The 13,300-nt window shown below is 39.0% G+C and overlaps 1 long non-coding RNA gene across 2 annotated transcripts in view; it reads right to left on the reverse strand.

The window, feature by feature from the left end:
- LOC133275890 (uncharacterized) overlaps window positions 1–13,300 on the reverse strand; it is a 141,488-nt gene that overhangs the window by 96,064 nt on the left and 32,124 nt on the right. For both annotated transcript variants that reach the window (XR_009745723.1, XR_009745722.1), the window contains exon 2: window positions 10,450–10,557. This is a non-coding gene — a long non-coding RNA (uncharacterized LOC133275890). The remainder of the gene's footprint in view (window positions 1–10,449; window positions 10,558–13,300) is intronic.

The raw sequence follows: 13,300 nt of genomic DNA on the forward strand, positions 1-13,300 counted from the left end.
ACCAATACAGGGAAGAAAGGAACACAAAATATACATTACAGTGGGGGAACTATGACTTTGGGATGCTCCCGAATTCATTCCTTGTTTTTAGTGTCTGTACTTCTGTGTCATAATGCACAGATTTTCTTATAAATTTGTACATGTGCTTGGTTCTTTTTATACCTATATAGCTATGATTGTACAGAAAAATCCTCATAAATATAGGGCCCTCTATCAGGGATTGAATACCTGCTGATAGTCAAGCCTCAGACTGTCACAAAGCAGGAAAAAACACACCAGTCCTGCAAACTCTTCCTCACTTGAATAAACTCAAGACTTTACTGGAGGTACATGGATGGGATATAAAATCATGATTTTTCAAAGTAAAGCAGCATGCCAAAAGTCTGGACTTTGTTCCCAGCTAATGCTGTGCAAGGCCAAGATGTGTTCAGCTTCCACTGAGTAGGTGACAGAGCAAAGACCCATGGTCCACATTCAAACAGAAGACTGCTGCAATTCAGACCCTCATATTAACATCTTGTCACCACTGAGCTAAATTCAAACATTGTGATAGCAGCATGAGGTTTTGTAGCACTTCAGAAAAAGTATTCATTTTCTTACAACCTCCCCTGATACCAAATGTGGTAAGGTAAAAGCTGGAGGGGTGAAGCAGTGTGCCAGTAGAAGTTTGTTTTCTTCTGCCAAGGAAACTGCTGCTTTCAAGGCAGATTCAATTAAAGGCAATGGATGTTACCTTGAGAGCTACTTTGTTTACATTTCAAAGGCCTAGTCCTCTTGTTAGACTGATACTGTTTCATGCAGCTCCTTAATGAAAAGCATTTGTTTGGTATTATACCTCAACAGCAAATTAGATTCTCCCAGGACAGTTTGACTATGTGAGAAAGTCTTTGTGACTGCCCAGACTTTTGTTGTGTCATTAAGATAACGATCCTCACATCTGCACTTTCAAATGCTGTTCTCAAGGAAAACATAAAAATTATTCAGATCTATTACAAATTTAGAGGACTTATCACCCCAAGTGGATTTAGACAACTTATTTGCCCCCTAAATTGCTGAACTCAAAATAAATTATAATAGTGAACATCTTGAAAGTTTTCCTTACCCACTAGCTTTAACCAATGTCCCTTTCAGACTCTGGCGGTGTCAAGCAAGCAGCAGTGGCAGATCGTTTCAGAGGGTTTTAGAAGGGTTCTCACTGTACCAAGAAATGAAAATGACGGAAAAATGGCAAGGCAAATGTTAGGCATTTCCTGCCTCTTGCTTCTTGTGTATTGTCATTTCCACTGCCAATCCTAGAAATTAAAGTCTACCTATAAAGTTACATTCAAAGAATTTTTGTTATAAGATCCACAGAAAACTACAAGAAGTGCACCTACTTTGAGGAGTAAACTCTGTTGTAATGTGAAATAGCTATAAAATAGTTATATATATGGAAGCTAGCAAGGAAGCATTTTAATAACCATCACTTTACTGTCTAGCACATGCTAGAAAATAACAATTTACCTATTGAGAGATATATGTGGTGAATGCTGTTGTAGATGTTAACCAAAAATCCCACAGTTAAATGATCACTAATATCTAAAAGCTGTTTTATCCTTTCTGTTATTTCTGGTATGCTATTGCAGTCAAGTTTGGAGGGCTCCCTGAATGAAGCATGGAAAATTCATCCCAGTACTGCAAATATATTTAGAAGAAAACACCATATTATGATTTATTTATACTCAAACCTCAAAATCACTCCAGTATTATTCGCCACCTACAGAAACTGAACACATGCAAGTTACTTGCCAGCTTCACATTCAGTCCCTGGCCCTGCTAAACAAGGTAATTTTCACTTTGCCAAAGAAAGCCAGAAACACTGTATCCCCAGCCAGAAGAGCTTGAATGACAAGTGACTTATATTAGGAATTCCTTGTGTTCAATCAGCTACCCTTGATGTGAGATAAAGGGTGTTGATGAAAACAGACAGAACCCAGTTTCAGTCTTCTCTTGGGAAGAGTGAGGACCTTTTTTACATAGGGACCAATGCATTCCTGGCATAAGGCTTTTTACTTTAGTGGAATTATACCAAGGATGAAAACAGGTCATCTTGTTTTGTTCTACATGCTTCACATCAATGATGAAATAAACTGGGTCTCAAAGGAGAGGTGATAAAAAGTCAGCACTCATGCTTTGTTGTGATTTCTTTTAAACTACAAAACCTTCTAACGCTTCGTTTTTAAAATCTATTAGTTTGATTTATCATTGACTTATGCAACACTCTGTGCAATGACAACTAAAAGCTTTTCATGAAAAATAAAACACTACTTTCTGAAATCATCCAGACCCAGCAAAGCATATGTATCACAGCCCTCACAAAGAAATCAGAAGTCACCTGCCTTAAGTACCCAACTGGAAGGAGAAAAAAAACATCAAAACAACAAAGGCTTTCTAATTATTCTGGAATCTCCATGTTTGTATGCTTGATTTGTGCTGCTTCAATGAATCCTGATTCCCAAATAAATGCTGGGAACCTGTTTACTGCAAATTAGGAATATTATATAAGGCATCAAAAGACAGTTTTTGGCAATATTCAAGGAGAGCAAATGGAGCTGGATATTTATTTTATGATTCTATTCTGGTCTGAACTATAGTTTTTGTAACCTGAACATCTCTTTTGTGCTATTCCAAATATATTTATAGTGCTCTACAGTAATGGTTGCAAATGCTGCAGTCACACTATCATGCAGAGTCAACGATATTGCTTTGATCATCCTGTTATTTGGGTTATTTTACGACAGTTTTAAATGGCTGAGAACTGCACAGAGATGCCTCAATTGTATCATTAACCATAAACAGCAACTGCATGTTAACAATCTGTAACTACCCCTGAACAATGTAAACAGGAAGCTGGTGCTGGAAACTCATTTTGAAGATTTCCACTCTTCTTGCAGATAAAGTTTCAATGATCCAGGTCACAGGCACAAATTAAACGTGCCAGTCAGGAGTTTTCACTGTTGCTGGACCAAAAGAATGGACATTTCAGCAGTTCTTACAGAGGTTTTATGTCATTACCTTCAATAGAACTATATGTGAAGTATTTTAATTTAGTTAAACTCCCAGTGATCTCTGACAACGTATATAGTTGTGATGCATTTTTATTATTAAAAAGATAATCTCTATTAAATATGAACAAGAGCATTATGTAAGTCAAAATAAACTTTAGAGATCAGAAATGGTCCTCTCCAAATCAAGGTAGTCATGATCCATTCTTGTACATCTAGAAACTAGAAACTTAGTCTACTCTAGGGATTGGCCAGAAATTTGGCCACTGAGTCAATCAGAGTTTTAAAATGTGAAGAGAAATGGAGGTAACTGGGGCTTACATGATATGTGTTGAGAAAAAGATGAAAGTCTTATTGGATGGGAAAGTAGTTTCAAATCCAGTCCAGAACCAAAGCATGTGGATTGATCATGGCTTCTTTGTCCATACAAAACACACTCTAAAGTATACCCTGGTTTCTTGATCTCTTAACTTATTTTTGGGGATCACCTGCACACTCCAGCTCCCTCAGACCTCTACCCACATTTTCCAGCTTCACTGTCTGACTGCTCCCACACCTCCCTTTCTCTCTGCCCCTACAACATAATTTGCCACTGCCACAAAACATTTATTTTGCTGAGAAGCCTAAAGTCAGTCAGGTACATTTAGATCTGTTTCCAAATACTGTGTGCGGAGGTTCTGGAAGTACAGCAAGACATCCCTTAGGAACATCTATTGGCTTAACTGACTTCAATAGGAGTTTTAGTGACCTAAAGCAACAAAGAGAACCCATTTTCTACTGTGTGTTCCAGCGAGTTTGATATAATCTAGAGAGCAGAGCAAGTTGTGTCAATAATTATACTGGATTTTACTGAAAAGCAACCTCTATATAAACAACAGAGCAGATCAGATGAAAACACAGTAATCTGAACAAATGTTTTCAGTACTAGAAAGTGTAAGGTGAGCAAATTGCTGCCCTAAGGACAAGGTGAAAATCCCTAGCCCCCCCCTTTCCAAAGCAAACAAATAGTAGTGAAATGTAATGTGATGCTCATTTCCACCAAGAGAAAACATTTTGCCAGTCACCTTTGTTTTTGAGGTTGCCTTAACATTGTTTTCTTGTAATGTGATACTAACAGCTACCCTCAGTAAGGATCTTAATGGCTCTCAGGGGAAGGCAGTTGACCAGTAAGTGTACTAACAAGGCTGAATTATGCTGGACACTTCAGCACTCCCCTTGCTCAAAGACGCTCAAACAACTTAGTAAACATAGCGCTAGATATGTTTTACTGCTCTTTGGCCACAACACCCATTTTACATATGGATCAGATGTGGTATTTTTCAAAAGCATCAGTTTCAAAACCAGCAGAATGTTTAGGCTTTAAAAACTCTGTGGCAACTGCAGGATTGCAGTGACTGAAGATGTTTCTCCCCAGATACCTCAAATTTTAAAGCACTAAAAATTGAGAACTTTTCAAAAATCTGGACATAATTGCTACCTGAAAATCAAAAATCAATAACAAGAAACAGAATCCAGAGATTTTACAATTCAGTACTTTGTACCATCCAGATTAGTAGTGACCAGCTGAGATAGATTGTGATTGTGTGTTGAGGACTATGATATGGTGGGTTTTTTTAAGTGGGTTTACCAACAAAGCAAAGCACCACCAAAGCTGGTACCAAAGTTACAGGGTTTTTACACTTTGATGAAAAACCACTTCACTTTGATTTCAGAGTTTCTTTATAGCTTTTGAGTGACAGGCAGCCCTTTACATTATTAATAAATGTTTTGAATTTAAAGTCTTTAAACTAAAAGGTTTTTTTGGGAGGAGCTTTGAAAAACCTAGAAATAAAGCAACTCATCATAACACTTAAGAGAAAATCTCCCCCCCCCGCCCTGAACTTTGGTTTAATATATCAGAGCCATGATTTTAATCACAAATTCTATCTAATGTTGAAATAAATGCCAAGGATAATGACTAGAGGAGTTCTGTCTTTATAAATCTCCCATCAAATGAAAAAGGAAGGTGAAATTCACAAGTGTGTACCAGGAGGGATCACTTCATACTCTCAGAACAAAACTCAGTCCTGTACAGAGGGTAAGTCCAGAGCTTGTGCACTGAGCAGAGGGGAAGAATAGCAAACTTCAGCCTGAGAAGCTCCTGCTCTGATCCATGGTTGAAAGCAGCCTGTTTTTCACCAGTGACTGTGGAAGGAGTGGAAGAATTCCAATCTCGCAGCTAAAATTAGCCTTTGAAAAAAAAACCCAAAACTTAAACTGGTCCAATGTCTAGCACCAGTGGAAAAGCTCTTCCTGAACTGCACAGAAGCAAAATACTGTACAAAGACTGTGAGATAATGCATCTGGCCCTGGGGAATTCCTCTAGATCTGCTGCTATTTTCTTTTATTGATCTGAATTCCTTTACTCATTAAGTAGACAGGCTTAGTGCAGTAAAGAGTTTTCTTTTCCCTTAGGTCACAAAGCAGCAATAGATCTACTTCTGCTGCAGCCTCTCAACACCACACAAAATCCAAGCAGCTATATTGGCTCAGATTAAGGTCCATGCAGCCCAGCATCCCATTCAGCTCTGTGTAACTGACTGTCCCTAGGCACAGCCAACCATATACAGACCAAGACTGATCTGCAAAGCAAAGCAGATCAGATTAAGCAAACAAAACAGAAATCTGTGGTCCAGAGGTAAAGAACACCACATTATTAAATGAAGCAACACATAGTTACTGTAAGAATGTCTTTAGGAAAGTAGGAAAAATGGGAAGGCTAGCCAGCAATCTAACCAGCTGGGGGCTGGAGAAAGGGGTAATAAGAGGCTGCTCTGTGAAGTAAAATGAAAGAACATGGAGAAAATGAAAGCCAGGGGTGAGAAGTAGAGTTTTGGAAAAGTTAAGCATAAAGGCTCAAGGCCCAAGCGTGTTTAAATGGCTTTGTGTAGGTGAATGGAGAGAAAACTGAAGTTGACCTCAAAGCAGCCCCACTCTTTCTTCTGTACTCTTGGCTGTTGCCATCCAACACTTTATTGGAAATTAAAAAAGACAGGAAGGGGATGAGCCTGCTTCTGTCTCAACAAAGGAGAAGGTGTGAGGTGGAACCAAAAGCCCTTACTAATGGTGTTTTTACTTCTACAGTTATTAAAAAATGGGTCTGACAGCTGCAGATAATCTCCCGATAACTCTCTTCCCCAGACATTGTCAACTCTATACACCTAACTTAACAGCTTCCTTGGCTACAGCAAAAGTAATAGAAAGGACGAAACAAATGGTGCTTGAGCAGCTGGTCTCCTCTTGCCCAAGGGTGACAATCTGGTTCCCACCAGTCTGTGCTCTGCATATGCCTAAAGCACCCTCCTGCATTCAGACTGACTCATGGGAACATCATCCTTGCTGCAAGCATGCACACACATATACAGGTCAAGCAGAGGTGTCTGAAGTGTCAAGAAGAGAGATTTTTAATACAGAGATTATGTCATCTATCAAACTAGCAATGAACTTTGCAAGAGGACCCTCATTTCCCAGTCTCACAGTTAAGGGAGGCGGTACAAATCATCCTTGCTTAACACCCAGTGTACTATCATTCAGTATGGTATTACATCAGCAAAGCTCACTTACTTTTTCTGCTTTCAAAGGAAATTTCTACTTTGTTGTTGTTCTCATTTATGGTTTCACCCTGAAAGTTCTTACGTATGAGCAGAAAAATTTGCAAATCATTTGCATACCAGAAGCATGAACAGCAACCAAATGTCACAGCCCATTGCAAAGTCCTTCACAATAATTATCAGTAAAAGTGTTTTGGTTTCAAACAAGCAAAATGCAGCAGCAATAGCATCATTCATGTCAGAACCATGCCTCACTTTTAGGAAGAGGGTTGGCATTTGACATGCAGGAAGCTTACATTTTGGGAACATAAAATGTTAATGTATGCTAATAAATACAATTTTTAATCATATGTTTTGTTTCATCATAAGCTGACAGGAACGAGTGAATTAACCAGACCTCTCTATCTTTTTTTACATAACTCTCTTACTAGTTATTCACCTTTCATAACATAAGGGTTTTTTAAGCACATTTTAACTTAAAAGAGCTTCAGTGTTTATGCAGGGTTTGTACAGATTGATCTGCAGTAATCTATCTAGAGTTCTTTGCCTTGATGAGAGATATTTGAAGTGGTCCTTACTGTATTCTGATGCTTCACCCATTGCATAAAGAGCTACTTCTGAAAAAGCCCATGATGTACTGGGCTAAACATCAAGAGCAATTAGATTTAGCAAAATTATTCAGAAGAGGCCCAAGATCAAATAAACATTGCTTTTCCACAGCAGAGGGGAACACTCTCTTACTTTCTGCCTAACAACAAGGTACTGACAGCAGTGTTTCAAGCTGGATGGGGCCAGACTTTGATCTCAGCAGGGGGGGTAGTGTTAACTACAGCTGTGAGCTGCCTTAAAACCCACAGGTCAAGCAGGTATTTTTAGTTCTATTTTGAAGATATAGAAACATACTTTCTCTTATTTCAACAACAGGTCTATTTATTTTGGGGCAGGAAGGGAGCAGGAGCTGCAGACAGATAGATTGAGATAAAACAAAAGATATTCAATATTTATCCATTTTGAAAAAATGAACAGTTCCTGTGTGACAGAATGCCTCCCCCCCATTTTAACAGCTCTATCCCTCAAAAATTAAGCGGCAAGAATTAAAGAACAATGCTTCTCAGCTGCAGTCCTCAACATTACAGTAAGACTTTAAATTGCAGTATTTTGGATAATACTTGCAGATCATTTCAGTATTCACTGAAAGAAAATAATCAAACTAATTCAACAATTGAAATACTGCCAGGGTGGGAGCAAGCTATTGATTAATCCAACAAAGAAAGATGAAGAAAAAATGTGAATGGAGACCAGTTCTTGAAAGTATTGAGCTTCCACTGCAGATACGTATAAAAGTCAGGTTTAATAAAGCAGCTCCTAATGATCAAGCAAGAATTGATCCCACTGCCTTAGGCAGTGGTCACCAGTTCCTGTTCTTCCAGTCTTAAGTCCAAACAGACATAACAGTTTATGAAAACACATACATAACTTAAGTCTGTATCACTGTGTGATGCAGCATGCAGCAAGTCAGATGATCAAGGTTTTCTAATGCTGCCAATTTATAGGGAATAAACTAGAAGGAAAGACAAAGAAAACCAGAGGAAAGTGATAGAGCAGAAGGAAGACTGGGAGAAGTGTCTGAAACTCAAGTGACAAAACAGTGAAGAAGGGGTGGGCTGAGGACAGACACTGCCAGACAGACAAAATCCTGCCATGACTGCAGGTCTTTCGGAATATTCAAAGGTCCCTGGAGCATGGACTGACTGGACTATACATTTGTCTTCCCTCCACACTTTTGCCCCAGTGCCAAAGAGCACTGGGAAACAAAGAGGTACCACTTGTGTCCTCAGTCTCCTCCTTGCAAAGGTCTGAATACAAAGGATTCTGGCGAAAGCTGCACTGGAAATAGCCTGCATGTGGTTATGGCCCCAAGCCTGCAAAACTTGCACACATGAGATTCCCACTGACTTGCATGGGAATTCTGTGCCTAATCATTTCAGTGTCTGACCACAAAAGCCATAATTGGAATTAAAACATCAAGTGAATTGTTAAATACCCAGAACATTGGCACCAAGATAATATGCTTTAGCTTCAGACTGAATACATGACATTTACATCTATATATTATCTTATGGAATCCTGGGCATTTTAGTAGATTTCAATTTTCTGCACAGAAAGAATAAATTAAAAGTTGCCCTATATGGTGGTAGTAAGGATATTACAAACATATTTTACAGCAATTTGCCACCAAACACCCACTTACCCATGGAAATTGTTTTTATAAGTACAGTGCAAACCATAACTTTTCCCTTGCATTTATTATAAAAGCTTTCTTTCCCTTAATGTTTGATCTAGCTGTAAAAGGCAAAAATGTTTTGTTAGTAAGCCATAACCTTTGGCAGCCAACAAAGCGACTAAAGACTAAATTTCCTACAAATAATTTTAGTTACTCTTTTGTTTACCAATGTGCTTGTTTCCCATAATTCCCCTGGGAAGGTATAATGTCCCTGTGCAGATGTTCAATGTTATAATTGGGCGGCATTCAGCAGAGATGTCATCAGTGACACAACACTTGAACAATGAAAGAAAATGAAATAGACATCACAGGGGACTCCTATTTCAAAGCAAACCTTCAAGGATCTGAACAGGAAGCATATTTTCCATATTACAAGTTCTCATTTAAATTACAAAAGTACATTGACATTTATTTCCTAAGCAGATGAGTTTATCACTAGTTTAGTAATGAGTATCAATGGCAACTAAAATTACACTTCCTTTCATAGTGAGCTTTTGATAAGTGCCTTTCCTTTACTCACATTCTCATACAGATTTATTCGAACTAGAACAGCCAACATTTTGCATAAATATAAATTTTTATATTATCAGAAATAGATGCTGCAATGACACATGTTTTTGCAGGACAGCATGAACAACCCATTTCAGCCTGGACTTGTGCCAAACCCTACTTTCCAGTCAGTCCAGCTGTAGCTGAGTACCTGGTCTCATGGTCTGAGACCAAAGGGATATAGCAATAGTGGGTGCACCATTCTCATGTTTGCTACTGGCTACAGAAGCTGATGTAGTCACAAGACTAGTCACAGTGCAGCACCCCAAACCCAGGGAAACTGTGCTGAAAAGCCTTTCTGTACTTGAGCAATTATATTCAGCTAAGTGAACAGCGGGACACAAAGGCAATAGTTGGTTTCTTTTGGCTATTGTGAGACTACCCACTTAGAAATCCCAGGCTCCCCTTAGGACATATGCTCCATGAACCATCGTCTCACTAATAACCAGCCACATGGAGGCCTAATGTGAAGAGTACTGCATAAGATAAAAGCAATCCCACAAACTAATATCAAGAGGATCAATCTAGCGGTATGTCTAAAAAGTTATGGAATCCAAATCCTGTTCTCAGGTATACACAGGGTAATCCTACTACCTTTATACAGTTAAGAATTCAGAGAAATCCAGAAACAGAGAAAAACACATCTATATTCTACCAGCTTCACCCAGAAGACAAGTAAAACTGGCTTCTCTACATTCTGTCCCAGAATTTATACAATGGTGATCCTTGCCCAACTCAGTAACAGATTACCCAGAAGTGTATTTAAGTAGTTACTACAAGTATTCTCCAGGGAAGCTTTGAGGCACATCAAGGTTGATGCTATAAACCATGGATAGTCATGCCATACACAGTATGATCCTTTGCCATTTTTGAGACTGACAGGATACACCAATTAAGTAACTCAATGCTGAATAAAATAATATCCACTTTTCACCAGATGCCAAACAAAACCAGCATATAACAATCTTTTGTGCTCTCTCACCTCTTATTCCACATGTATGGCAGTGCATCATTTCAGAATCTCTGTGGAAGGTTCAGAAGGACGATCCTCAGTTAAACTCTCCTCAGCTGGAGAAGGCTTTGCATTTGGCTGCAGAACAAACAAACAAACTTAGTGCAGTGCAAGAAAGAAAACTTTGAAGTAACTGTCTGATGCAGTCTGGTGTACGACGTGATAAAGAAGTCTCAAATGAAGAAATGCAGGAGTCTATACCTGAGGGGGAAATCTGGCAGTATATACATTGAAGGAATTCACACACTACATTTTTCTTCAAAGCATCATGTACGTTTGCAAGCCTTGAAGCTATAATGCGCAGTTCGGTCATAAACATTTTGGTAACGTGGAAAAATACCAGTATCTAGTCTATATCACAGCTACCATCATTTGCTGTATTAACTGAACCTCAGCTATGAAGCCTGTTACCCTAGATGAAGCCTCCAGCATAACAAAGATCTCCATGCAATATTCTTAGGTAACAATACCCCACACAGTTACCACCACCCCAGTGGTATTTCTCAGCTGCTATAATAATTTTCTCCAGAATTAGAAGACTTTCCTTAGAATTTCTGTAAGTTCTTCTGGCCCTCTCTGTGCTTTGCCCTTCTGGAACTGGACGACCAAGCAAGATGCTAAGAATAATTACAAATTTATTAGATGAAGTGGCATATGTTGGAGGAAGAACCCTTCATGCCCAAGATTTCAGTCACCAAACTAACAGCCTTTAGGTTGCTGCACTCCTACAGACTAACAGCTGAACAAAAAATCTAAACCCAGCTCCTATCTTGTCTTTCCCCAGTATTCCCCAGTAGAGTTTGACCCTTCCAAAGGAGACATTCCTGGGATTTTATGAAGTCCACAGGAACTTGGTTTTGATCTTTTGTGGAAGTCATACAAATGCTGCTAGCTAAGGATGGCTCTAAGAGAAATGATGTTTCATACACACGCACGGCCTCTAATGACAGGGGAGGAATAAGTGTAGTAATGCAGCCGCCCCCCCCCCCCCCGAAGCCATCTTGAGAATCTGTTGCTATCTTAAGCTCCTGCTGTTCTGTCTTTTCCCACCTTCTCCAATTCTTTTATTCAACTCCATTTTTTTTTTGTACATTAAATTCAAATACTTGTTCAAGTCTCTGCAGCTGAAGGCAAAATTCCATGTCTTACTGCAGATTTTCTTCCCCTCCTGAGTCTCTCTCCTGAAGGTTCACATACCCCCAGCTCAAGTCTCCATGCTACCATGCTAAGTTCTTATGCTGACAATAAGGGAGCTTTGCCATCTCCTGTTCCTCTTTCCTGTAGAGAACCAACATACAGACTCTACAGTGACTTCCATATCCAGTGACCATATTTTTCCCTTCTTTTAACTATTGCCATAGCTGTCAGCTATGGGTTTAGTAACACAAGGCTATTTTAGCAAAAGCAACTAAGTGCATGCTTCTGATTGCTCCATTTGGGACTAGAAACCAGTTAATTCAGCTGTATTGGTGTGTGACACCAATTATTACACATGGAACCAAAACACATCATACAAATTCAGAATGCTGAGATGAAAGGAAAGTAAAAAGGCAGTGGGAAAGCTGAAAAATGATAAGTAGGAGAAGGGGATCAATTTTGTATGGAGGTTCTGATAATGAGTAGACCCTGTATCCATTACCTTCTCCTGACTGTAAAAGCTGACCTTGACACTGCAAATTTTTAGATTTTGAGATAAAATGGGGCAACACTTCCAGGAACGCAGTTATAAAACTTTTCCTATGTAACACTTGCATGTATGAGATACCGACCTATTATTCTGAATTTAACAGTGGGATTTTCAGTGAACACCTTTTAGAAGTTAGATTGCATTGCTTGTTTTTTAATGAATCAGATCTCAGTTTGTTTATGTGCTTTGGTATCTCAACAGGAATACAGCAGCTGGAAATGAGGAATTCAAGAGCCTACCCCACTGATTCCTTTGCCATAATCCACAAACTCAGATTCTGCATTCAGATCCTTTAAAATAAACTATCAAGGGCAGAGGAAGGTGTTGAAAACAGCTTCAGAAAGTTACCTTAGATCCTCTACCATACACTACAATGTATTTACATCTGCTGGCTCTAGCAGATGGTGGAAAGTTTGCTTTTTATTTTTTTTTTAAGTGAAAAAGAGACAACCAGGCCTCTAACAGACCCTCTTTGATCTCACCTGGGAGGAAAGTTATAATCTGTTCCTGAGAATCTCTACAGTTCAAGCTTAAAAGACAAAAGAGAGGAGAATGTGAAAAGAACAGGAAGCAGCACATAAAATAAAGCAAATGGGCTTTGAAAGGCAGGCTGGTTCCCAGGAATGGCAGTGTCTAGTTATGTCCTTGGAACATTGTTTTTTAAAAAAGCTGTCTCAGAGATGTGCCAAATCACTTGCTTTTGATTGGGGTGGCAGCAAATGGGACATGACAAGTAGAGCAGAGCATAGCTGCTGCACTGCCCACAGCAAAGAAAATGCCATTTAGAGGCTAGGAAGAAAACGAAAGGTGAAATTGTCCATCCACAAGAGAGGGTTTAAAGAAAATGCCTAGAAAGCTGTAGTTTAGAAAAAAAAGCCCATTGGAACATACATGTTAGCATATCTTTAACTGTATTTTGTTTTCTTGCAAACACAAGAAAAATTTGTAACTAGCTATTGTGATTAATAGTCCTTCGATTATAGCCAAAAGTAAGTGTAACAAGTTAAAAGGTACTGAAAATCTGTAATAGGAAATTAACAGTAGCTGCTACACATCAGAATCTGTCCATTAATGCCGTCTGATACAAGCTGCTGTTGAAGCTGTCCCATTACCACCCTCACAAACTGCACTGCA

The sequence above is a fragment of the Pezoporus flaviventris genome, unplaced genomic scaffold, assembly GCF_033815535.1.
Source record: "Pezoporus flaviventris isolate CSIRO_AGI_PZ_B2104156 unplaced genomic scaffold, CSIRO_AGI_Pfla_v1 ptg000041l, whole genome shotgun sequence".
NCBI lineage: Eukaryota > Metazoa > Chordata > Aves > Psittaciformes > Psittacidae > Pezoporus > Pezoporus flaviventris.